Consider the following 27,186-nt stretch of genomic DNA (forward strand, 5'->3'; position numbering starts at 1 on the left):
CTTACCCACAAACTTTCAACAGATCTGTCTCCCATTTCTATCACAACTTCAATGCCAGTGTCTATATCTCTGATATACAAGGCAAAACCTCCTCCCTTTCCCCCCTGCCTGTGTCCTTCCTGAACAAGCTGTACCCTTCTATACCAATATTCCAGTCATGTGAGTTATCCCACCAAGACCTGGGCTGCCAGGCATTCACCTCCAGGATGTGTCTGTCTCTGACAGGGCCCCTACCCTGGACTGGAATACAGTAAGAATTTGTTTTGAAAGGAACACACAATTTACAAATCATACTTTTACCTCCACCCATCCAGCTCTCTCCCCGTCCAGCAGTAGCTGCAGGCTCAATGGGGATCATGAAAGTGCTTTTCAAATCACACTCTTACCTACTCGTATTACAAATTACACTTAATGCTCTGATCCTGCAAACTCCTAGGCATCTGCCTAACTTTACTCAGGTGAGCAGTTCCATTGAGATCAGCTGGACTACTCCCATGAGGAGTACAGGATATGCAGACACTGTTGTTAGCTTCAGTGACTAAGATTCCTGTAACTTCTCTATCTTTTCCAATGTGTTTACTTGGTGCATTTGACAGCCCTTTGGGTGTCATTAGTTTTCACTGTCTGCCACACACACAGACTCTGCCCCTGCATTTACATTCCTGCTTACCTTTAGTCATGTGAGTGATATCCCACGTGTGCGGCCCCATCCTGCAATCGCTTACATACCTGCTTAGGCGTATGCATAACAAGTAATTGCAGGGACTTAGTCAGTTTCCCCTGTTGTCCCTGTGTCTTTCACACAGCAACAGGGGAAGGAAAAACATTTCAGAATGTGATTGTTTGAGTTTTACAATTCAGATTGTATCTGCCTGTTTTCTCCCAGAAAACTCTAAGGACGACCCTAGAATCACTTGGATTATGGCATCACAAGTAGCAAGGCAGTGTAAGCCGCGCATTTTGAAGTGGCAGGGATTTCTGTTCAGATCCTGGGTTTCAATGTTCAATGTTCAACTCAAATGCCTGGCACACAGTTGAGAGGAAAGATCTTTTTTGTTAAAGATTGTGCATCCCCCCACACCTTCAATGAAGTGCCACAAAAGCTCCTACTTTAGTTCTCTGGCCTCCAAGGGGACCTCCAGGATAACAGGGATGATGAGAGTTGATGAGCTTGATATTTCTTAGGGAAAAAAAGAAGCATAAGGAAAAAATCTTTACAAAATAAACAAACACGTTTGAGGCCTCCTGTATCCATCATAAAGCCAAAAAAGTCACAAGCCCCTTTTTTCCTTTTAAAAGCAGCCACTTGGTTGTACCTGTTGAATACAATGAGAGAGGAGAATGCTAGCTTTTTGTAACCATTCTTCATTTCTTCAGGCTCAGAGAGAAAGAGCCAGCATTTCCCTGTCTCTCCCCCACACCTCCAGCTGTCCAGCTCTCTCCCAGTCTCGCAATACCTGAGCTCCATGGGGATCATGCAAGTGCTTTTCCTAGACCTGGAGTCCCTAGCACCAAGACAGATCATGCCCTCCCCCAGGAGTAAGGCCAGGGGATTGCCCTACCCTCTCCCACTGAAAGGCCACAGGGACCTCTTCCAAACCATACAGATCCCCAGGGATCAGCATAACCATGGAGATCTGTGGGAGGCTGTAGGACCACCTGTGCAGTGGCCAGGCACCTCTACTGGACTCATACTACCAGGGACTTTCCTATGCAGCTTCAGCTCCTCTGTCCCTCTTAGCGGGAAGCTTGCCCTGAAAGAAATACAGCCCCAGGGAATTGCCATAGGGCTGAGGGATATGGTGTGCATCCTCTCTGGCTCTGCCCCCTAGCCTACCTAGTCTCCATCCTCTGCCCCAGTGCCCCATCTTCTGCATGGTGCTGTGCAGGCAGCTGGAGGTCCCCCTTCATGCATCGATTCTGGGGGTTGGGAAGACAATATGGACCACTGCGTGTGACCGTCTGAAACATCTAACGTCCTATTGCAGGAGCTACAGTAACAGTCAGACCTGGTTTCCAATTCAAATATTCTGGTCTTGTTTTTCTTCTCATTTCTTGGCCCCCAACCTGCTGTCACCATGCAGATCCAGTCCATTAAGTGCAAGAGTTAATGGGATAAACCAAAAGCCCTCATCCACCTGCTCGCCTGGAAGAGCTAGAGTTCAGTAGATGGTGGGTGAAAGGTGTTGGGGCCTTAAACAATTACTTTTTAGTTAAATCACATGTTCTTTAAAAAAGATCGTTTTAAAGGAGCCTCCAAAGAGGAAGGCTACACAGATCTGAAATATCTATATATACACACGCTGCCTGCGGAATAGTTATTAAAACTAAACTCACCATTTCAGAAGCATGGGAGCACATTTTGCTGGTCACTATGCACTTTGAGCCTCAGCACTCCAGAAGTCAGGGTATATTAATCCCTCGCTGCATGCTTATGCATTTGCATTAGGAAATCCCAGCTTGAAAACTGATAAAAGGAAGTAACATTTGCCTACAGCACACAATTAGCCCGTGGAACTCTCTGCCACAATATATCATGACTTAGTAGAATTCATAAAAGGACTGGACCTTTATGTGGATATAAACGCTCATTCTTAGGGCAGGGGTTCTCAATTTTTATTTTTTTATTTTTTTTTGCTGGGACCCCCTTTGAAAATATTTCAGCCTGTGACACCCTCATACCATGCAACCCAGCTTTGAAAGCAGTGCCGCCGCCACCAGCAGTGCACACATGGCAATACCATGACACCCTCCCCACCCCACCCCCCAACAGGCTTCCGATCCCATTCTGGGCCAGGCCCCGCAGTTTGAGAAACGCAGCTTTAGGGACAATAACGCCTAACTTCAGATACAGAGCCCTTCAGAATCTTTAATGCACACAACCCCTGCAAGGCATTAGGGCGCTATCATAGAATCACAGAATCGGAACGGACCTCGAGAGGTCTCTAGTCCAGTCCCCTGCACTCCAGGTAGGACTAAGTATTATCTAGACCATCCCAGACAGGTGTTTGTCCAACCTGCGCTTAAAAATCCCCAATGATGGAGATTCTACCACCTCCCTAGGCAATTTATTCCAGTGCTTAACCACCCTGACCAGAAGTTTTTCTTAATGTCCAACCTAAACTGCCCTTGCTGCAATTTAAGCCCATTTGTTTTTGTCCTATCCGCAGAGGTTTAGAAAAACAATTTTCCTCCCTCCTCCTTGTAACAACCCTTTATGTACTTGAAAACTGTTCTCATGTCCCCCCCTCAGTCTTCTCTTCTCCAGACTGAACAAACCCAGTTTTTTCAATCTTCCCTCATAGCTCATGTTTACTAGACCTTTAATCATTTTCGTTGCTCTTCTCTGGACTTTCTCCAATGTATCCACATCCTTCCTGAACTGCAGCACCCAGAACTGGACACAATACTCCAGTTGAGGCCTGCACAGAGTCGAGCGGAAGAATTACTTCTCAGGTTTTGCTTACAATATTCCTGCTAATACATCCCAGAATGATGTTCGCTTTTTTGCAACAGCGTTACACTGTTGACTCATTTAGCTTGTGGTCCACTATGATCCCCAGATCCCTTTCCATAGAACTCTTTCCTAGGCAGTCATTTCCCATTTTGTATGTGTGCAGCTGATTGTTCCTTCCTAAATGGAGCACTTTGCATTTGTCCTCACTGAATTTCATCCTATTTATTTCAGACCATTTCTCCAGTTTGTCTAGACCATTTTGAATTTTAATCCTACCCTCCAAAGCACTTGCAACCCCTCCCAGCTTGGTATTGTCTGCAAACTTTATAAGTGTACTCTCTATAATAAATATACCTATCTCATAGAACTGGAAGGGACCTTGAAAGGTCATTGAGTCTAATCCCTTGCCTTCACAGCTGAACCAAGTACTGCCCCTAACAAGTTTGGGGTTTTTTTTGCACCACAGATCCCTAAATGGCCCCTTTAAGAATTGAACTCACAACCTTACGCTTAGCAGACCAATGTTCAAACCACTGAACTATCCCTCCCCCATGCCTTTCTCTAAATCATTGATGAAGATACTGAACAGAACCCTTCCCAGGAACTGATCCCTGCACAACCCCACTTGTTATACCCTTCCAGCATAGGATATTAGGGTTGGAAGGGACCTCAGGAGGTATCTAGTCTAACTCCCTGCTCAAAGCAGGACCAACCCCTGGATTTTTACTCCAGTTCCCCAAATGGCCCCCTCAAGGATTGAACTTTCAACACTGGGGTTTAGCAGGCCAATGCTCAAACCACTGAGCTATTCCTCCCCCTATGAGCTAACCCTCCCTGTGAACCACTGATAACTACTGGTCTGGGAATGGTTTTTCCAACCAGTTTTGCACCCACTTTATAGTAGATCCATCGAGGTTGCATTCCCCTAGTTTGTTTATGAGACGGTCATGTGAGACAGTATCAAAAGCTTTACTGAAGTCAAGATATTCCACGTCTACCACTTCCCCACATCCGCAGGGCTTGTTACCCTGTCAAAGAATGCATCGGAAAGATAGGCAGTATGTCAAGAGACCACCCTGGCTTAACCAGATCTCCAATGACCTGAAAGTCAAAAAAGAGTCATGAAAAAAGTGGAAGCTAAGACGAATCACAAGGGATGAATATTAAAAACCAACACAAGTGTGTAGGGACAAAATTAGAAAGGCCATGGCACAAAATGAGATTGGTGCAGAAGGAGGTAAGGACACGCAGAGTGGGGTTATCCAGCCCACAGCGCTATTAGTCAATTACCTCCAGGGTTCCCGCAGGGGACAGCCCAGTGCAGTCACTTGCACCCCATTGATCCTTTCCCAGTCCTTGGTGGCTTCCAGCTCAAAGAAGCTAATCATCACATTAGGAGAGTCTCTGGATGCCTCCACTCGCCCGCTTGCATCCCTCCTCCTTTAAGGGGCTCTGGGGAGAAGGGACCTTTCCACCCAGCCAGCATCTCCATCAAGCACATTGGTGGGGTGGACCCCCAGGGTTGTGCTACAGCCCTTGGATTGCATTTGTCCCTAGGGGGTCAAATGTTTAGACATGATGCTCACTTCTCATAAGAAGATGCCCTTAGTATGCCCACTATGCTCTGTTTGGCTGGAGTTTCAAACATTGAGCTCCTGCACTGGCCTTCTGGCTATGTCACAGGTCCAAACTGTGCCCTTAGGGAGGGGGACAACACAGCCTTCCGACTGCCCCAACCCCAACCCCTAGGTTTTCCCGCAAGGAAGGTAAAAAGCCCCAGCCAGTCTGGGGATATGGAGAAAAATTCCTTCCCAGCCCCAAAGTGGTGACAAGCACAGCCCACAGCCCCCTAGATAAGGGATGGTGGGTGGGATGCCGCGGGATACCAGCAAGCAGGAGGTGGTCCTGTGCAGAGGCTTCTGTCATGGCTCCAACTCTCCTGCCGAATCCTGCAAGACCTCAGACCTACGCTGAAAGTCCTGTGGGGGCTGGAAATCTCGCGGGACCCGGCTCATTCTGTCCTTTTACCCTCTGCCATCATGGGAGTCACCAAACCACACACACACACTAGGCTCATGGTCCTCTTAAATCAGCTAGGGCCATGAACGGTAACAAGAAAACATTTTACAAACACGTGAGAAGCAAGAGGAAAGCCAAGGCCACAGAGGGCAGGACAAGAAGCAGTGGGTTCAAACTACAGCAGAGCAGATTTCGAATAAGTCTCAGGAAAATCTTCCTCACTGTAGGAACAGTTCGCCAATGGAACAGATGCCTTGGGAGGTTGTGGAAGCTCCTTTGCTGGAGGATTTCGAAAGGAGGCTGGAGCCATCTGTCTTGGATGCCTTAGACACAACAAATCCTGCATCTTGGCAGGGGGTTAGACTAGATGACCCTTGTGGTCCCTTCTTACCCTCTGGGTCTATGATTCAAGGACAGGGCAGGCCCATTATTCAATGAGGAGGGAATGTCAATAAAAGAAAACGCAGCAATGGACAATGTGTTAAATGACTTTTTGGTTTCAGTTCTCATCCAAAAGGGTAGCAGTGGCCGGACGGCTCACAGAGAATGGTGTAGGGTCAGAGGGAAAGAACAAGTGAAGAATTACTTAAGTTACGTCTTCACTAGAGACTCTGCACCTGTGCCGCTGCAAGGTTTCAGTGTAGACACTCACTGTAGTTACGGGAGGGGTTCTCCCATTGCTGTAGTCAATCCACCTCCCCACGAGACAATAGAGAGGTCAATGGAAGAATTCTTCTATCAACCTAGCACTGTCAACACCAGGGTTGGGTCAGCTTAATTACATCACTCTGGGGTGTTGATTTTTCACACTCCTGAGCGATATAGTTGGGTCAAACTAACTGTTTAGTGTAGACCTGGCCTTAGACAACTTAGATGTCTTCAAGTTGGCAGAGCATGACAAAATATATCCTAGAATACTTAAGAAACTGGCCAAAGAGATCTCTGAGCCACTAGCAATTATCTCTGAGAACTCATGGACGACAGGAGAGATCCCAAAGGACTGGAAAAGGAGAAATATAATACCTAGCTATAAAAAGGGGAATAAGGACAACCCAGGGGATTATTGACTTTAGCTTAATTTTGGTACCCAGAAAGGTAATGAAGCAAATAATCAAATGATCACTTTGTAAGCACCCAGAAGATAGTAAGGTGATAAGTAAGAGTCCACATTTGTCAAGAACAAATCATGTCAAACCAACCTAATATCCTTCTTTGACGTGGTAACAAGCCTTGTGATGGGGAAGCAGTAGATGTGATTTATCTCAACTTTAGTACAGCTTTTGATACTGTCTCACATAACCTTCAGAGAAACAAACTAGGGAAATATAGCCCAGATTAACCTACTATAAGGTGGGTGCACAACTGGTTGGAAAATGGTACTCAGAGAATAGTTATCAATGGCTCACAGTCAAGCTGGAAGGGCATAACGAGTGGGGCTCCACAGGGATCTGTCCTGGGTCTGGTTCTATTTGATATCTTTATACATGATTTGAATAATGGCACAGAAGATATACTTGTAAAGTCTGTGGATGATACCAAACTGGGTGGGATTATATGCACTTTAGAGGACAGGATAAGAATTCAAAGTTGTCAAGGTTTTTTTCCCCCACTTTGAACTTTAGAGTCCAAAAAGTGGGGACCTGCATGGACCCTTCTAAGCTTAATTCCTAGCTTAGATCTGATAACACTGCCACCAGCCAAAATATAGTGTTTGGCACACTTTCTGTTCCCCCAAAACCTTCCCTGGGGAACCCAAACCCCTTGGGTCTTAAAACAAGGAGAAATAAACCATCCCCCTCCTTTCCTCCTCCCAGACTTTCCCCTCCCTGGGTTACGCTGAGAGGCTATGCTATTGCAAACTCCTTGGATCTTAAAACAGAGAGGAATTAACCTTTCCCCCCGCCTCCTTTCCCCCCACCAATCCCTGGTGAATTCAGACCCAATCCCCTTGGGTCTTAAAACAAGGGAAAAAATAATCAGGTTCTTAAAAAAGAGAGCTTTTAATAAAAGAAAGAAAAAGTAAAAATTATCTCTGTAAAAACAGGGTGTAAAATGCTTACAGGGTATTTAGATTCATATAGACTAGAGGGACTCCCGCCGCCCCACCCCCAACCTGAGATTCAAAATTACAGCAAACAGAGGTAAAAATCCTTCCAGCAAATACACATTTACAAGTTAAGAAAACAAACATAAGATTAATCCACCTTTTCTAGCTAGTACTTACTATTTTGAAACATGAGAGACTGATTCGGGCCATGGCTACACTTACAGTTCTGCAGCGCTGGTAGTTACAGCTGTGTAGGGCCAGCGCTGCAGTGTGGCCACATTTGCAGCATTTGCAGTGCTGTTGGGAGTGGTGCATTGTGGGCAGCTATCCCAGCATTCAAGTGGCTGCAACGTGCTTTTCAAAAGGGGGGGGTGGAATGTGACAGGGAGCGTGGAGGAGACAGAGAGAGTGGATTTTTGGAGTTGACACTGTTCTCAGCTCCCTGCCTTGCAAGTTCTAAGGACTGGAAGACACACAGTGCCTACCTTCAATCATTTTAAAAGTTCTGACCCCTTCGCCCACCCCTCTCTCATTCACTAAATGCAAATTATGTACCCCTAAATAGCCGTCAGACCAGATAAACATCTGCTCAACACGGACTTCCCCCACCCCCTCTGCCGTGTGAGCGTGCTGTTTCTCTCTTCAAGCAAACAGCTGTGAACATTCCAAAGTAATTCCCCTGCCTGCCTCCGCTCGCTCAGCAAACAGGAGCTGTGTTTGTTTTTTAAATAAGCAGTTTGGCTGAACTCCGAGCTCTCCCTTTCTTCCGGTTTGTTGTGGACAGGAATTCTGGGATACCTCCTTATACCCCGGAGGTCAATAAAAGCGCTGGTGGGGTCCACACTTGCTGACCAGCGCTGGATCACCAGCACTGGAATCGCTACACCCGAGGCTCGACCGGGTGTTCGGCCAGCGCTGCAACCAGGGAGTTGCAGCGCTGGCCGTGCTTTGCAAGTGTGGCCACATCCTAAGTTGCAGCGCTGTAACCCCCTCACCAGCGCTGCAACTCTCTAGTGTAGCCATGGCCTCAGAAAGATTGGAGAAAACCTGGGTGCACGTCTGGTCCCTCTTAGCCCAAGAGCGAACAACGAACAAAACAAACAGCGCAAACAAAGACTTCCCTCCACCAAGATTTGAAAGTATCTTGTCCCCTCATTGGTTCTCTGGTCAGGTGTCAGCCAGGTTTACTGAGCTTCTTAACCCTTTACAGGTAAAAGAGACATTAACCCTTAACCATCTGTTTATGACATGCCCCCCAAATCTCAGACAGTGTGGAACCACACTGGCTGTGATTTCTTCCTAGAACTTTAGAATAAACAGATTAATAAAACACACACACCTTTACATATACTACTAATTATGTAAAACTACAAGATTTTCCAAATTTAAGGACAATTTTTAACCAGTTGATTCTGGGAAACTTTCATGAGAGAGTGCATCAGCTACTTTGTTAGAAGCCCCTGAAATGTGTTGAATTTCAAAATCAAAATCTTGGAGAGCTAAACTCCATCAAAGAAGTTTTTTGTTGTTTCCTTTGGCAGTACGAAGCCACTTGAGTGCAGCATGGTCGGTTTGTAGTTGGAACCGCCGTCCCCATATGTATGGGTGTAGCTTTTCCAGGGCATACACAATGGCGTAGCATTCTTTTTCACTGATTGACCAGTGGCTTTCCCTCTCAGACAGTTTCTTGCTGAGAAACACGACAAGATGGAAGTTTTGATCCGGTCCTTCCTGCATTAAAACTGCTCTCACACCACGCTCAGATGCATCTGTGGTTACTAAGAATGGTTTGTCAAAGTCTGGGGCCCTTAGCACAGGGTCAGACATGAGTGTCGCCTTAAGCTGGGTAAAGGCCTTCTGACACTCATCAGTCCACTTAACTGCATTCGGCTGGGTATTTTTGGTCAGGTCTGTTAGTGGGGCAGCGATTTGGCTGTAGTGTGGCACAAATCGCCTGTAATACCCAGCCAAGCCTAAGAAGGATTGGACCTGTTTATTTGACTTTGGGATAGACCACTTTTGGATAGCATCCACCTTGGCCTGTAGGGGGTTTATGGTTGACCCACCTGATGTCCCAGGTAAGTCACTCTGTTTTGGCCTATTTGACACTTTTTAGCCTTAACAATTAGTCCTGCCTGCCTAATGCGTCCAAAGACTTTTTCCAGGTGTTCGGCCCATGAATCAGAAAAAACGGCCACATCATCGAGGTAGGCAACTGCATATTCTCCCAATCCTGCTAGGAGACCATCTACAAGTCTTTGGAAGGTGGCCGGGTGCATTTCACAGCCCGAAAGGAAGCACATTACATTCATACACCCCTGCATGGGGGATGAAAGCTGACCTTTCTTTGGCGGGTTCATCTAGCGGTACTTGCCAGTACCCCTTGGTTAAGTCTATTATAGAGATGAACTGGGCACATCCCAATTTCTCCAATAGCTCATCGGTGCGTGGCATTGGATAGTTGTCTGGACAAGTTACCGCATTTAGCTTAGGGTAGTCCACGCAAAAGCGTATTTCCCCATCTGGTTGGGTAACAGAACCACTGGAGATGCCCATGCACTGGTAGAGGAGCAAATTATACCCATCTGTAGCATGTTTTGGATCTCCCGTTATATAGCAGTTTGGGCATGAGGAGACACCCAGTAGGGTGGGGTTCTAATTGGGTGAGCATTACCTGTGTCAATAGAGTGGTATGCCCGTTCAGTCCGTCCTGAGGTGGCTGAGAACAATGGGGCAAAGCTAGTGCACAGCTTCTTGATCTGTTGCTGCTGCAGACGTTCCAAGGTTGTGGAGAGGGTCGCCTCTTCCACGCCACTGTCACTTTTTCCTTCGTAGTAGACACCTTCAGGCCACTCAGCGTCATCTTCTCCCTGGGCTTTAAACTGACAAACTTTTAAGTCTCTGGAATAAAAGGGCTTGAGAGAATTAACATGGTACACTTTAGGGAGGAGGTGAGGAATGCTATGAGATAGTTAACAGCTCCCAGGCGCTCTTGGACCGTGAATGGCCCTTCCCATGATGCTTCCATCTTATGGGCCTGTTGCACCTTCAAGACCATAACCTGGTCTCCTATCTTGAAGGAACGCTCTCTGGTATGTTTATCATACCAGGCCTTTTGCTCTTTCTAAGCATCCTTCAGGTTTTCTTTAGCAAGCGCTAAAGAGTGTCAGAGGGTGCTTTGTAGGTTGCTCACAAAGTCTAGAATGTTAGTTCCTGGAGAAGGCATAAACCCCTCCCATTGCTGCTTCACCAACTGTAACGGCCCCTTAACCTCGTGGCCATACACAAGTTCAAATGGTGAAAACCCTAAACTGGGATGTGGTACAGCCCTGTAGGCAAAAAGCAACTGCTGCAACACTAGGTCCCAATCATTGGAGTGTTCATTTACGAATTTACGTATCATGGCCCCCAAAGTTCCATTAAACCTCTCCACTAAGCCATTGGTTTGATGGTGGTAAGGGGTGGCAACCAAGTGATTCCCCCCATGAGCTTCCCACAGATCTTTCATGGTCCCTGCCAGGAAATTAGTTCCTGAATCTGTAAGGATGTCGGAGGGCCAACCTACGCTGGCAAAAATGTCTGTTAAGACCTGGCACACAGTTTTAGCCCTGGTGTTGCTTACAGCTACTGCTTCCAGCCATCGGGTAGCAAAGTCCACAAAAGTCAGTATGTACTGCTTTCCTCTGGGTGTCTTTTTTGGGAAAGGACCCAGAATATCCACAGCTACTTGCTGAAATGTGACCTCAATTATGGGGAGTGGCTGGAGAGGGGCTTTGACTTGGTCTTGGGGCTTTCCCACTCTTTGGCACACCTCACAAGACCAGACAAAATTAGCAACGTTCTTGCCCATCCCCTCCCAGTGGAAGGACTTGCCCAACCTGTCTTTGGTTCTGTTCACCCCAGAATGGCCACTGGGATGATCATGGGCTAAGTTTAAGAGCTTTCCCCGGTACTTAGTTGGAACCACCAACTGTTTTTGAGGATGCCAGTCTTCCTGGTGTCCACCAGAAAGAGTCTCCTTGTATAAAAGTCCTTGTTCTGCAACAAACTGGGATCGATTAGAATAGCTGAGAGGCGGTGGGGTGCTCCATGCCGCCGCCCAAGCTTTCTGAAGGCTGTCATCTGCTTCCTGCTCAGTCTGGAACTGTTCCCTTGAAGCTGGAGACACCAGTTCCTCCTTAGACTGTGGACTTGGGCTTGGTCCCTCTGGAAGCGATGTAGGTGATGGGGTTGTTTTCGTTGATGGTGAACCGCTTGCCGCTGGTGCACTATGCGATATTTCAGGCTCTGTCTGAGCCTCTTGGGTAGGGTTGTCTGCTGCTTCTGCCAGTTCAAGCCCGCTTGTGCCCTCTGGCATTGGGGTTGGAGATGGGTTTGCAAGCGCTGGAGTCAGTGCTGGCAACGGTTCTGGTGCTGGTTGCTTTTCCAGTTCCGGTTCTGGGACTGGATGCACTGTGGCTGTTGCCGTCGTTGGCAGGGAATCCGGGTCCACCACCTCTGTCTGGGTCTCTGGTAACACAGACGGGGCCCTTGTGGACGGCTCAGGAACAGGGATGGGTCTGGAAGCTTGCCTGGCTTGGCTGCGTGTGACCATTCCCACCCTCTTGGCCAGCTTCACATGGTTGGCCAAGTCTTCCCCCAGTAGCATGGGGATGGGATAATTGTCATAGACTGCAAAAGTCCACATTCCTGACCAGCCCTTGTACTGGACAGGCAGTTCAGCTGTAGGCAAGTTTACAGATTTTGATATGAATGGGTAAATTGTCACTTGGGCCTTTGGGTTGATGAATTTGGGGTCCACTAAGGATTGGTGGATAGCTGACACTTGTGCCCCCATGTCCCTCCACGCGATAACCTTCTTTCCACCCACTCTCAAAGTTTCCCTTTGCTCCGAGGGTATCTGAGAGGCATCTGGGCCTGGGGATCTTTGGTGTGATGGTGGTGTAATGAACTGTACTTGGTTGGGGTTCTTGGGGCAGTTGGCCTTTATATGTCCCAGTTCATTACGTTTAAAGCATCGCCCAGCTGACTGGTCACTGGGCCGAGGTGGGTTGCTGGAGATTGGTGAGGTGGGACAATAGGATGTCTGGGGCTTTTCTTGGGTTGTAGGTGGGGTCTTGGATTGCCCCTGGCGATAGGGTTTATTTTCTGTTTGCCCCCTGTGATATTTGCTCCCCTTGATAGTAGCTTTTTTCTTTTCTGCCACTTCCACCCATCTGGCTCCAATCTCCTCCACCTCAGTTACAGTTTTGGGCTTCCCATCTAGGATGTACCTCTCTATTTCCTCAGGAACACCCTCTAAGAACTGCTCTATTTGCATTAGGAAGGACAGCTCTTCCAGAGATTTAGCATTTGCTCCTGATATCCAGGCATCCCAATTCTTCCCAATGTGGTAGGCGTGTCGGGTAAATGACACCTTTGGTTTCCACCTTAGGGCTCTGAACTGCCGATGGGCATGCTCAGGTGTTAGCCCCATTCTGATTCTGGCCTTGATTTGAAAAAGTTTATAATCGTTCATGTGTTCCTTAGGCATTTCAGCCACCACCTCTGCTAAGGGCCACTGAGCTGTGGCCTCAGCTCTATCATGTACTGGGCTGTAGAGATGTTGTACCCATGGCAGGTTCTTTCAAAATTTTCTAAGAAGGCCTCAGTGTCATCACCTGCCTTGTGGGTGGGGAATTTCCTGGGATGGGGAACAGTACCTGGAGAAGGGTTGTTAGGGTTGGCTGTTTCATTCTGTTTAGTCTTTGCTAATTCCATGGCCTGCTTGCTGGTGGGCCTCCCTTTGGATCTCCAGCTCTTTTTGTTTAATCTCTCTCTCTCTTCTGCGGGCAGCTTCTTCCTTGGCTATTTCTGCATTAATTAGTTCCATCCATCTCTTATGTTCGTTGTCTCTCTCTGCTGCTTCTAACTTTGCCAGTTCCTGTTTAACAGCTTTCTTGGAACTCATTGTTCCTGCTTTCTTGTGCTGGCTGCCCCCTCTGCAGCTTACTGACTGCTTGGTGAACAGAGATTTTCTAACTAGCTGTGCCCAAGAGCTAGAAAGAAAGAAACCAATTCACTTGCAAATGCCTTTTGCTGGGTGTCTGCTGGCTCACAGCTCGAGCCTCCTTTTACAAAGACCCTTGTTAAAAAACTTAACACCTCTGCCCTCAGGCTGCCTTCCGAGCAGCCAGAAAGGAGAGGAAAAAAAAAACTCACTGGCTTTGGTTCTTAAAAACAATCCCCTCAGGCTGCTTTCCAAGCAGCCAGAAAGGAGAGAAAAAAAAATCCTACTGGCTTTTGGGTCCTAGAAATCCCAACGCAGCACACCATGTCAAGGTTTTTTCCCCCCACTTTGAACTTTAGCATCCAAAAAGTGGGGACCTGCATGGACCCTTCTAAGCTTAATTCCTAGCTTAGATCTGATAACACTGCCACCAGCCAAAATATAGTGTTTGGCACACTTTCTGTTCCCCCAAAACCTTCCCTGGGGAACCCAAGACCCAAACCCCTTGGGTCTTGAAACAAGGAGAAATAAACCACCCCCCTCCTTTCCTCCTCCCAGACTTTCCCCTCCCTGGGTTACCCTGAGAGGCTACACTATTGCAAACTCCTTGGATCTTAAAACAGAGAGGAATTAACCTTTCCCCCCCCCCGCCTCCTTTCCCCCCACCAATCCCTGGAGAGTTCAGACCCAATCCCCTTGGGTCTTAAAACAAGGGAAAAAATTAATCAGGTTCTTAAAAAAGAGAGCTTTTAATAAAAGAAAGAAAAAGTAAAAATTATCTCTGTAAAAACAGGGTGTAAAATGCTTACAGGGTATTCAGATTCATATAGACTAGAGGGACTCCCGCCCCCACCCACCCCAGCCTGAGATTCAAAATTACAGCAAACAGAGGTAAAAATCCTTCCAGCAAAATACACATTTACAAGTTAAGAAAACAAACATAAGACTAATCTGCCTTTTCTAGCTAGTACTTACTATTTTGAAACATGAGAGACTGATTCAGAAAGATTAGAGAAAACCTGGGTGCACCTCTGGTCCCTCTTAGCCCAAGAGCGAACAACGAACAAAACAAACAGCACAGACAAAGACTTCCCTCCATCAAGATTTGAAAGTATCTTGTCCCCTCATTGGTCCTCTGGTCAGGTGTCAGCCAGGTTTACTGAGCTTCTTAACCCTTTACAGGTAAAAGAGACATTAACCCTTAACCATCTGTTTATGACAAAAGTGATCCTGACAAATTGGAGAAATGGTCTGAAATAAATAGGATGAAATTCAATAAGGACAAATGCAAAGTATTTCACTTCGGAAGGAACAATCAGTTGCACAGATACAAACTGGACAATGGCTGTCTAGGAAGTACTGCAGAAAAGGACCTGGAGGTTACAGTGCTTTACAGACTAAATATGAGTCAACACAAGGACAACGTACTACTGTCGCAAAAAAGTAAACATCCTTCTAGGGTGTATTAGCAGGAGCATTGTAAACAAGACATGACAAATAATTCTTTCACTCAGGACTGATAAAGCCTCAGCTGGAATATTGTGTTCAGTTTGGGGCACCACACTTTGGGAAAGATGTGGACAAACTGGAGAAAGTCCAGAGGAGAGCAACACAAATGATTAAAGGTGCAGAGAAAACATGACCTGGGAGGGAAGATTGAAAAAACTGGGTTTGTTTAGTCTGGAGAAGAGAAGACTAACAGGGGGACAAGATACCAGTCTTCAAATACCTAGAAGGTTGTTATAGAGAGGAGGGTGATAAATTGTTCTCCTTATCCACTGAAGACAGGAGAAGAAGTAATGGGCTTAAATTGCAGCAAGGGAGATATAGCTTAGACATTAGAGAAAACGTCCTAGCAGTAAGGATAGTTAATCGCTGGAACAAATTGCCTAGGGAGGCTGTGGAAGCTCCGTCACTGGGGGGTTTTAGGAACAGGTTAGACAAACACCTGTCAGGGATGATCTAGATAATGCCTAGTCCTGCCTCCGTGCAGGGGACTGTACTAGATGACCTGGCACGGTCTCTTCCAGTTCTACATTGCTACGATTCTATGATTTACAGTCTGACCAGGTCTTCTCTAATCTTACACTGAGATTCTGGCAGATTTGTTCTTACAAAGGTTATATCTGATCCCCAAAATCCTCACTTGCCTGAGGAAGGGATTGCTGGCCTGGAGCGCAGGGTGGGGGACTGGAGTAGTAGAAATGTGATGGAATATATCCACTAACTACATAGTGATCAATAGCCATATTTTAAAGGGGATTTAAAAATATTTTGACAAAATAAAATGCCCCGTGGACTAGAACATTTTGTATCAAGCGGCAGCTGAGCTGATCTTCAGAATGGGGTTCTAATAATAGCTTGTGCTTATCCAGCACTTTTGTATTCATTCTGGATGCCCAACTCCACGTCCAGCTATTCGACGGCGGGTCCGTCACTCCCGCTCGGCGCAAAGGACCTCCCGCTGAATTGCTGCAGATTGTGATCGCAACTTTTTTTTTTCTTGACTGTTTGGGGTGGCAAAACCCCTGGAGCCGGCCCTAGCTGTGAGCATGCTGAGAACCTGAGAAAGGCATTGAAAATGCTCCAACGAGCAAATGGAAACCTACCTTTCTCTCTGCCACAGTGAAGTGCATGCAATTACTTTGGTCAGAAACTTTCCCAAAGGAATTCTTTAAACCTTATTAAATAAACTAACGCTACCCTGCCTGCTCCATGCCCACTCACCCTCAAAGAATGCTCCTCTGATAACTACCCCGTGTGGACAGTAACCAGGGCACCCGTGAACAGCAACAAAGCAGCACGTGGCCCTGTACAGAGGAAAGAACCCATTTGGAGACATGTGGCTGCAGATGGGCACAGAATTTTGCTCCTTTGAACATAATTTGCCGTGATTCTCTACTTCCTGGCTTTGAACCTGCCTATGCAGTAGCTAGCACATTCTTTGCACTAGACAAATATTAAATATACAAAGCCAATGCAATGCCAATGAATAACAGTGCACAGATATTGCAGTGATGGAAATGTAGATAGAGAGAAACCGATTCAGTCTGTGGCCCCAATCCTACAAGGAACTGCACTTGGGAGGGGCCCTGTGCCCATGTGAAGCATAAATAAAAGTGGATGGGGCTTTGCATCAGCTTGTGGATTTGCTTGCCAGGAGTGACTTTGCAAAACCAGGGCCCAACTCTCTATCCAACTTCCAAGCAGGTTCTAATGAAGAACCATGCAGGGAAAATTACTTTAAAATTGATGCAAATTACTCTGACTATATCTTTCCAAACAGTAAGAGAAGCTGGGACAGTGCCAAGAAGGGTGTCTTTCATCAGGACTAAAACAGGCAGCATTTTCTCATTTTTCAAATAGAACTGGGGAATACAGGACAGGACACCTGGGTTCTATTCCTAACGTTGCCGCTGACTCCCTGTGGAGAAAGTGCTTCAGTGCCTCAGTGTCTGCATCTGAAAAATGGGGATATGAATGATTATTGTATATACTGGTGATTGACCAGGACCCCATTATGCTAGGTGCTGTACAACACATCACAAAGAGTGTGTCTGCTTCCTCCCTTTGGGGAAGCCCTTTAAGCTCTGCAGAAAAGGGAGGCTATTGTCATGCAAAGTGTAGTTATCATGGTATATGAAAAGTGGAGAACAGGGTACAATCCTGGCTTCCCAAGGCTCTGGGGATGAGATGACAGACCAGAGCTCCTGTGTGGCTCGGCTTTGGATCTAGGGCCAGGAAGGGAAACACTGGGCAACTTTTTTTTTGGGGGGGGGGGGGGGAAATAATGAAGGAGAGTCAGGAGACTGTGAGGGGGACCCACAGCCCTGCAAACTCTGCCTGGGCATTGCTCGGCGGCAGCCCCCGCTCCTCTGGGCACACAGCAGCAGCTCTGCCCCTCGGTTTTCTTCTCCAAAGGCTCCCTCCCCCCATCTCTTAATAGACTATTATGTCTGCCCATTTTTGGGAGCTCTTTCCCAGACTCCGGAAGGAGGCATGAGGGGGAGAAAAGGAGGTTCCCAGACACCCGCGAAGAGGGAGGAGGAAAAGAACCCCCCGAAACCTCCCTTCCAAAAGGAGGTTCATGCACTTCCTACCGCCTCGGCTCTAGCTGTGCTTGCAGAACCCAGAAGTGAACAGCAGGCGACCCGGAAGGTTTGAACTAAGCCTTTAACACACAGCAAAGCCAGAAAGACCATCCCAACCTCGGCTTTGGGGCGGGGGGTGGGCTGGGGACAGGGGGTTTCTTTTTTTTTATGTCGATTTTCCAAAAAAACAAAACAAAATCCAAAAAACCTGCAGTTAAGGCAAACCAAGGTCTGTATGCAACAACCCTCCCCCAGGAGAGCAGTGGTGGTGGTGGTTGGGGGGGCTCCCTGCTCCCAGCAAAGAAAGGAGCATGGAAGGGGGAGCCGCAAAGAGAGGGGATTTTTTTTTTTTTTTTTAAGATGGGGTCGCGAGGAAAAAGTTGCATGTAGTTTTCTATCGCTCTTGGTCTCCTTTGCAAATTGCAATCGCATGTCAGTTTCCAGCGAGCGCTGCTGGGTTCGGGCTCCGGCTGCTGGAGTCTAGCGAGAGGAGGGTTTTAGGGGCTCCCCCCCCCTTTTCTTAAAATCCGATGCATGCATTTGATCCCGATGACTGTCGGCTGCGTGGGGGGCTCTGTCTTTCCAGAGCCCCCCAATACACTAAAGCCTGGGCGGGTTGAGGAGGAGGAGGAAGAGAGGAAGCTAAAGGGGGGAGCCCATTTTCTTCCTTGCAGACGGATCGCTGGCTGGATTGCAATTTGCAAAGGGAGCATGATTGTTGGTATAGGAAGTGTCTGCTTTTTTTTTTTTTAAGCCGGGTTATTCAAAAAAACCCTTTGGTGCAATTCTCCGGTAAACAATGATTCATGGGGCTTAATGCAAATAAACTGATTGCAAATGGAGCTTTCCCTTTGCACTTTGCAGCTGCCTGATATTTTTTGAGTGGCCAAGCCTCAGATTTCTGTCTTTTTTTGCAGATCTGCAGAATATGGCGTCCCTGTCCTGTTTTAAAAATAAGCCAGGCTGCCATTTTTGTTTTTCTTTTGTCTGCAAATTTTAATAAAACTGTCTGAGAATGTGGGAGAGGCAGCTGAAAGGCAAAAGGGGCACCTAAAGGGGTGGTTTTTGCTTTGCTTTGCGTTTTTGTGTTGTTGCAAAGATCTTGCGTGCACGGGGTGGGATACAATGTAATTGGGCTTTAAAAAAGGAAACAGTCAAACATTTCTGTGGGGGGGGGGTTAAGATTTAAAGTTAACTTATGCAAAAGTTTTTTTAAACAGCCTTTTTAAAACACAAACGCAATGAAAAACCCTGCTCTTTATTTTCTCTTTCTCCCTTTGGATTATTTAATGGAAAAGTTAATTGAATCTGAATGTAGCTATTTTTAAAAAAAAAGACGGTTGTGAATGTTGCCTGTTGGTTAAAAGGGATACAGGGGTTTTTTGGGGTGGTGGTGGTGAAAATGTGGTTGTTTTTTTTATTTTGATAGAAAGCAGTATTACAAACGGAATGTTTAACCCGGACTATTTTGCGATTGCAGTTCAGCAGGAATGTAGTGTTTCCAGAGTGTGGAATCTGCAGTTTTAGAAACTGACACAATTTTTCGTGCCGTTGTATAGAGAGGTCTGTGCATATGTGAACATGTATTTAGTGTGTGCTATCTATGTGCATGGGGTGTACGTGCATTTACTGTTTATTCATGCATAATGTTAAGTGCACGTTGGATTATACATACAGTCTGTTCTAGACTATTTAAAAGAGAGTCAGATTGAGAGAGGAGTATTCTAGCCTAGAAATGGGTTATGTTTAGAAAAGCTGCTCATTCAGAAGTATTGTACAGAGTGTAGTCAAGAGCACATATCCTTTCAGATGCTGTTGTATGGTTGGTGTTGCACTTTTATTTGCTCCCTGTCTTGGAAAAGTGAAGGACAATTTCTCAAATGCCTGTTTGAGCTGCTCTGTGACTGATAGCAGATGGGTCAGCCCGAGGGCTCTTAAACAAAAGTCACATTTTGGGGAAGAGGCAAAAGGTTTTTAAATCCCGATTTAGAAGATTGGAAGGGGCTGGATGGAACGTGGCCCAGCCCTAGGGCTGGTTCTGCTTTTGTCCTAATATTCCTAAATAGTTTAGTCCAACCCTGTTCCTGGGATAACTCCTCGGACTTCCATGGGCTACTACAGGGAAAAATTTGGCCCTTTGTTTATTTTCTGTAAAGAGAATGTGGCATTCCTGCGGATGTGTTAGTTTGGAGACAGTATCTATTGCCCCCAGGTGTGTCTTCCTGGGCTCATTTTGGGGGTGTTTTCTGTGTATTTTGGATGTGTGTATTGGGGTGTGTGTGAAGTTGTCCTCCTTGTCCCCTATAGAACAACACCTTGTGCAACATCTGTGCTCTGCTAGCTCTGGAGATGTACAGAAGTCAGGGGAAGCACCGACAGTACATACAGAGGTGGGCGCTCTGAGTTATGCTCAATGACAGATTTCTGTGAGTCCTAGTAACCACCAAAGTGCATGAAGCCATTCAAAAGTAGGGCTATGACAAGTCAGACCCCGTGTCCATGCTGGAGATCTTCCCAAGCCACGCACATGTGGACCTTGGTGAATGTCCATTGAGGCCTTCCTGCTGATTGCTGGATCCAGCCCCTCTAGGAATCCTTTTCATTGGAAGTCTGTGGATTTTCAAATCTTGATCCCAAAACAGTCTGAAAAACCTACTTGGAATGAAACGAAACAGCAGCTTCCTCAATAGCAGAAGTACATCAAACTGCAAGTTAGCCATCAGCAGGTCTAAACATTACCCACAAGTGCATGTGTGTGTAATGTCTGTCGGACTGTCACAGAGCTGGGAATCAGTAGACATGGGTTCTAGTCCCAGTCTGCTACCAACTTCCCGTGGGACCTGAGCAAGTCACTTAACTTCTCTGTGCCTCAATTTGCCCACATGTAAGACTGATACAGTGATACTTACTTGTCTTTTTGTATATCGTCTCGAGCTCTCTGGATGAAAAGGGCCCCTACAAGTAGTATGTGTTGGTGTTCCTATCTGTACGCTGTGCAGCTGTGGGAAAACTACCGTGCTGCGTCTACACACCCTGGTGCTAAGAGAACATGGCACCGTAACATCACCTGCTGTCCTGATTTCTGCTGTCTCAGCAGTGAGCATTTGGAATCTGATGTGTCCAAAAGACGCTTTCCTAATTAGCACAAAAACTTTGTGTGTAGGGAAGTTTTTGTGGTGATCCAAATGGCTAACGAGGCCTGGTGCCCAGAGCTAGACACTAACGTGGTGTGGACTTCTTAGATGGCTTTGTTGTTGTAATGTTCAGGGCTTAGGCAGGAGTTCTGCCTTCCCAAGAGTGTGATAGAAATGCCTGTGTGTGTGTGAACTTTCCAGGGAGCATCTGAGGGAGAGAACAGGGCCGAACTGGAGGGTTTGCTGTGGCTGTAATGCAGGTTTCCCTTTGGCCTGTGCACTCTGATTACTCTGCTTTTACACGTCATTGTTGGTGTGGGGTGGCCGCGTTATTTATTTCTGTTACAGCAGCACAGAAATAATAACACCTTGAGCATGATACATCCTTGCTCTGCCATTCTGCTCCGAGTGTTTCACACCCGTGTTGTAGTATAAATAAATCTATAAATCACAGCTCACTGGGGAGCAGCTTTGCTGATTGTAGCAGTGATGGACGCACCCGTGTAGACAGGGCTTGGGGGCTTTTAGTGGCCTATTGTCTGACCTTGACAGTACGGCAGTAGCCAACCTTACCCTCTTCGTACCAGTGTCTGCTCTTGCTAGTGGAGATGCACCAGAGTAAATGGTGCTGCAGGCAGGGGAGTTGGTGTGAGGACTGGGATTAGGACGCAGTGGTTCTTGGATCCTTGCTTTGTGACCTGCTGGTCTGGGGTGGACTGGCACCGAATTCCAGTAACAGCTCTCCTGGTGTACGTCACTTTCACTCTATAAACCTTCCCTGGTGTGGTTGTTGGTGCCGTGCACTGATCTTGTTAGCGGACACGGGGCCTAGAGCTGAGATGGAGCTAGGCAAATGCTCTGAGCTTTGTGCCTTTGCTTTTATTTTAGTCTGATCCTCAGGTCTCGGGTTCCCCGCAGTGGTTGCTGAGTCCTGTGGCTATGGCAGGTCACCCCTGCCAGCCTTGCTCTGTCTGCTGGTACAAAGGGTCTAGTTAGTTCTCTGTTTTCTCCAAACTATTCACCACCTGTTGGGTGCCTCCTTCTGCCAACCCCAGTGCTTTGACACTGGCGAATTCAAGCCAGAGCGTGATGCGGCTGGTAAACGGATTTTAAATACAAGACCTCGCCATTCAGTTGTCTCTTGCGCGCCGAGCCTGTGCTTTAGAAACCCCGCAGCTGTGTCAGCTCTGGATGGTCGCCCTGAACTGCGCTCTTGCCCTGTGTGCCTCCATAGCTCTGCTAACTAACCAGTGTCAGTCTCTGGCTGCAGATTTTCCCCATCTTTTGAACGTCTCAGAAGCAAATGCAGGAATCATTTCCCTGGGCTTTGATTTTCCTAATACACAGTGTGGGCAGAGACCTGGCCGTTTCGCCCTGGGATTATTGTAATGTGCTGGATAGTCTCATTTTCCCAGTGCAGGTGCTGACACAATTTTCCATATACACATTGTAAGGGAGGCTGTTTGCCTCAATTGCACCTTATTGTCTCATGTCCCCTTTGCTCCGAGGTGTATGTTTGTTTTCTCTCTTTACAGAGGGTGAGAACAGAAGAACTGGTGCTGACGGGGTGGGAGGGGGTCTGGTCACTCGCACCTTGTAAGATTCACAAGTCATCCTGGAGATTGCTGGGAGCCAGTCTTCTGCACAGCACGCGTTCCCTGCGATTGTGGTGGAGGCGTTTCTGTATTAGCCAAAGAGGGAAGGATTGGTTCCCGCTCTGGAGGACGCTCTTAGTCTCTCCGTGATCTGCGAAGTGGGCACATGGAGAGGGAAGCTCTTCCAAGACTCTGGAATTAGAGGTGTCAGGACTGATATGACCCAGGCTTAATACAACCATCAGTGATGGATGTAGTGTGGGCAATGCTGAGCATGCTCCTCCAGGGTACTGATCTGCAGCCTCCATAGCTGTCCCAGCCTGAGTGCTTCCCGCGGCCTTGGGAACGTGGGCCTCTGCTTGCTGGCTGGAGCTTGGAGTATGGCCTGGTGGTGAGGGGGCCAGCCTGGGACTTGAGAGACACCAGTTTGATTCCTGGCACTGCCACAGACTCCCTGGGTGATCTTGAGCCTCTTTGTGCCTATTATCAGAGGGGTTGTTGTGTTAGTCTGGATCTGTAAAAAGTGACAGAGTCCTGTGGCACCTTATAGACTAATGGATGTATTGGAGCATGAGCTTTCCTGGGTGATGCATGCATCTGACGAAGTGGGTATTCACCCATGAAAGCTCATGCTCCAATACGTCTGTTAGTCTATAAGGTGCCACAGGACTCTCTGTCGCTTTGTGCCTGTATTCCCCTCTCTACAGCAGCGAGGGTGATAGTAGCCTGGCCCTGCCTCCCAGGGGGTGTGAGAACAAATCCACTATCGCTTGTGAGGTGCTCAGGGATTGCAGTGATGGGGGGCCATGGGGGTGCCCAAGACAGACAAAATCAGTGCCTTGTCCTAGTCCTGAGGGGCCATCTGCAGCAGGTGAGTTTTCTCACTAGCTGGTGTTTGTGCTGTGGCTGTTAGGGTTGTGTCAGGCCTCCCGTCTGGTCTGTGATCCCCCCCAGAACTGCCCTGTGTGTGTTTGTTTTTAGAAACTCTCCCCAAAGGTGCTGGAGGGCTCTGGTAAGGGCTTGAGGAGCCAGTATGCTGGCAGCAGGCTCACGGCTGCCCAAGGAGGTGGCTCCAGCTTTGGGGCTTTCCTGACCTTGTATGGTCCACTTCTGGTGGTGGCCTCCAGAAGTAGGGGAGGGAGGGTGAGTGGCAGGGTCCCCTCGCCCCTTGTAGGGGAGCTGCTGAAGACCTCTACATTGCCCAGGGGCTGGGAGTGCCCCCAGCTGTCAGGGAGGAGGTGAGCACATGAGAGGGGAAGAGAGTTTGTTTTGGGGCTTTTGTCAGTTTTGATCAGGAAAGGAAATCGGAATGAAAACATCTTCAGGAGGCAGAAACACAGGCCTTAATTTGGTTCCATCTTCCATGAATTCTTCTGGTGCAGGATCCCCACGATTGTTCTTTCCAAAAAGTAAGATCTTGAGGCTGGGTTTCTAGACTTGCCGTCCCGGGTTTTCTGGCTGGGATTCTATTTTTGGTTTTGGGGTTGTTGTTTTTTGCCTTCATGGCTGTTATTCTTTCTGGTATCTCTGCCTTGGTATAAATTCCTTCTGCATGGGAGAAGTAGGGTTGGTGTGTGTGTGTAGGAAGAGGACCTCACATGTCATTTCACAGCCATTGCCATGGAGTGTCTCCTGATCAGCTGCTTTCAGGAGGCCACGAGTTCCCATTGCAGAAAGGGCTTCCCAGTGCCAAGGCCACCATAGCTGAAGGCTCCCTTGGGAAGGCCACTTCCCTCCCAAGGTGAACCATTCCTCCCTGTGCCTGTCCGCAGGGACTGTACAGCCTTGTCAAATACTGACTGCCAAAATCATGGCGCTGTGCAAAAAATTAAAACCCTGATACAAATCCCCATTAGGAGAATAGGCCAATTCCCCCTCCACTCCCCATCCCACTTGGGCAGAACTCTCAATGGGGCAAGGAGGGGGAAGAGTGATATTCAGCCCATTCTTCCTGAGGTTCCCCCAGTGCTTTGCATGGAGTGAGGAGTTGAAGCCCCACAATGGGGTAAGGTCACAATCGTTATCCCCATTTTATCAATGGGGAAACTGAGGCACAGAGCAGGACAGTGACTTGCCCATAGTCGCACAGTAGTCAGTGGGAGAGCCAGGAATGGAACTAGGAGTTCTGATGTCTAGTCCTCTGTCATAACCACTGGATCAGTCTCTTGGGTAGGGTGAGAACTTGTGGAGGGTGTGAGGGGGTGGGGAGAGAGAAGAGACTGAGCTGATGGATGGAGTGCAGAGAAAAGGCTGCAAGAAAGGCGTTGGCAGTGCCAGGGGCAAACCTGCTTTGGGATATTCGGAGGCCTGGCTCTGGCTGGGAGCTGGTCACGGGAGCCCAGTGCTGCTGTGGAGGGGACTGGGGCAGTAGCCCGCTTGTCTGCCCACTTGTCTGTGGTATTGCTGCTGGCTTCCGGGGCTCTTCTTCACCCAGCTGTGCCCACAGCAGGGGGCAAACGGGAGCATCTTTGGGAGCTGACAGGTGGTGCTTTGAGCACGTGGCATATTAATGGAGCATGATCAGTGAGTTAGCCCAGTTCCGAATCCCAGAGAGAAGCTGGACCAGTGTTTGTTCAGACCTGGCATCTCAACGTCTCCACAGAGATGGGAGTCCAGATTCCATTCCCCTAGCCCTACAGTTTTACATCCTCCCTTCTTTCGCTGGACTGGCTGTGGCCTGGGGTTGCTGGTCACTAGCAACTCAGTAGGTGGCCCACCCCCACCCCTCCGGAGCACTGTGCTGCAGGAAATCGCGTTGGCTTCTCTGAGTCTGTGATGACCAGCTCCTGCATGGTGCACGGGGATTCTCTATTAGCACAGGGGCTGACTTTTGCATGGCAGGCTAAGTTCTGACTCCTTCTGGCTGTCAAAAATCCCATGGCATTTTCCTCAAGAGTCCAGGTGTCCTGGCCAGACTGCAGCTGGGATAGTTTCTCCCTGCCTCCCTAGATCCCCCTGCAGTTTAAAACAGATACAGTCTCTTCCTTCCCTGCCCCAAACTGTAGTGTAGGGCTACTGGGTGCTGTTAATCAGCTGCCACATTCCACCCCAGAGGTGGCTGCATGGGTCAGTGGTACTGGTGTCTCGGCCTCTACTGATGTGATGACTCTGCTGGCCAGGAGCATATGCAGCCACGTGCTGCCTTGCAGTTTCCATGAAAGAATCTCTTGTTTCTTTTTATTTCAGCAAAGACGAGACAGAGGGGGCTGCAAAAGTAGAGGAGTCCCCGATAGAAGTGTAGCTTGTGTTAACAGCAGTGGTAGGAATTGGTGAAGGCTAGTGTGCTTCTGGGACTGGGGCTTTTGCCCGCCTGCACCAGGAGGGATCGTCCACCTCCGCCAGCCTGGAGCATCATCTACACGTCTCCCCAGGCAGCTGCGGCCACCTGGCTTCTGAGGCCAGCCTGTGAGTACTGAAACGCGAGTGCACATAACATCTTCCCTTTGCGAGGCCGTGACAGGTCCCTCTGCTGCAGCTGCCTTCTGAACCCCTTACCGGGGCTCCATCCCCTCCCCTGGGGCCGTGCAGATCCCCTTGAGTGAGCTGCTTTCCACACTCTCTTGCCTGGGGGCTTCTATTCACATCACCACCCTAGGGCTGCAACAGGCTGAACTCCCCTCCCACCCTGGATCCATGACTTCCACCCAGGCTCCATAGCCTGGGGCCACCATGGGCCCTCTCCTACGCCCTGCCTACAAACCATGCTCCTATCTCCGGGCCCTATCAATGCTCTTCTTCACGCCCCTTTTCTCCCTGCCACCCAGAGTGCTTCCAAACTCCCTGAGGCTACCGTAGGCTCCCTCTCCCCAGCTGTTGCCCTGTCCTGAGGGCTGGTTTGCTCTATCTGTTATCCCCGATCCTGGTGATGCAGGTAACAACCTTGGGCTTGGGGACTTGAGCTCCCGGGGTGTTTCCCCCATCAGGGTCCAGGCCCCTTTGCAGCAGATTCCCCTCTGATGAGATGGAGCCTGACACACACCTCCCCCCACAGTCACTGATTGAAGACCCGGGAGCAGGTCTGTGCCTTTGTCCCCCTGGATGTCGGGGTGAGGCACAGGGAGGCAAGATCTCCTGTGCCCACCTGTGCCAGGCCTGGGGCAAGAATCCGTGCTCTCTGGACTCTGGCTTGAATGCGTTTTCATCCAGCGATTTCTACTGGCCCCCTGCTTCAGGAGCATCCTGTCCCCAGCTTGCCCTCTGTGCTCAGCAGAAAGATCAACCTCTTTCTCTGAGGAGCAATGCTGTGCCCTTGTGATGAGCCCACTTCCCCCATAGGCTAGAGCCTACAGCCTCCACCCCAGCATGAGCTCACATCTCCCCCGCACTGCAGCTCTCAGGAGCCCCTTCCTCTGCCACCGGAGAGTGCCAGCCTTGCCCGTGGCCCCTGTCTGGGAGCATCTCACGGACAGCAAGGACTCCAGGCCCCCCCTCCTATGTGTAGGGAGGGGCAGGAGCTGAGCTCATAGATGAGCCGTGGGTGAGGCACAGCTCAGGTATCCCTGGTACCCAGGACTCCCCCGCAGGCAGTCCCCATGTGGCTCTCTTCTGCCCTGGCTGTGTCTTCCGCGAGGGTAGTGTCCTGCATTGCTCTCTCCTTTATTCCTGCCTCCCGCTCTGGGGAACCCTGGGGCAGCTGACAGCCAGCAACTGCTCGGCACCAGCCTTGGCCTCTCCAGCAGCAAGGCTGTTTCCTTCTGTGCCCGGCTCAGATGCAGGTGATGGGCGAGGGGATGGCTCGGGGTTGGGACTCCAGCTGGGAGTGAGGAGGCGAGAGCCAGGGTCCTGTTGGGTGCGTTGAGGTGTCAGCGATGCCGTGTCTGCCTTGAGAACAGGCAGGGTGAGGAGCTGATGGCT

At 48.6% G+C, this 27,186-nt stretch overlaps 1 protein-coding gene across 13 annotated transcripts in view; it reads left to right on the forward strand.

The window, feature by feature from the left end:
* Positions 1 to 17,452: 17,452 nt before the first annotated feature.
* The window catches only part of ZNF362 (zinc finger protein 362), a 50,899-nt gene continuing 41,165 nt past the window's right edge, over positions 17,453 to 27,186 (forward strand). Inside the window, exons 1-2 of one of the 13 annotated variants that reach the window (XM_030537432.1) lie at positions 17,454 to 17,670; positions 25,519 to 25,737. The gene's annotated coding sequence lies outside the window, so the exon portion shown is untranslated. The other 12 variants (XM_030537426.1, XM_030537437.1, XM_030537427.1 and 9 more) reach the window with 12 other exon arrangements.

Source organism: Gopherus evgoodei, chromosome 18, assembly GCF_007399415.2.
Source record: "Gopherus evgoodei ecotype Sinaloan lineage chromosome 18, rGopEvg1_v1.p, whole genome shotgun sequence".
Classification (NCBI taxonomy): Eukaryota; Metazoa; Chordata; order Testudines; family Testudinidae; genus Gopherus; species Gopherus evgoodei.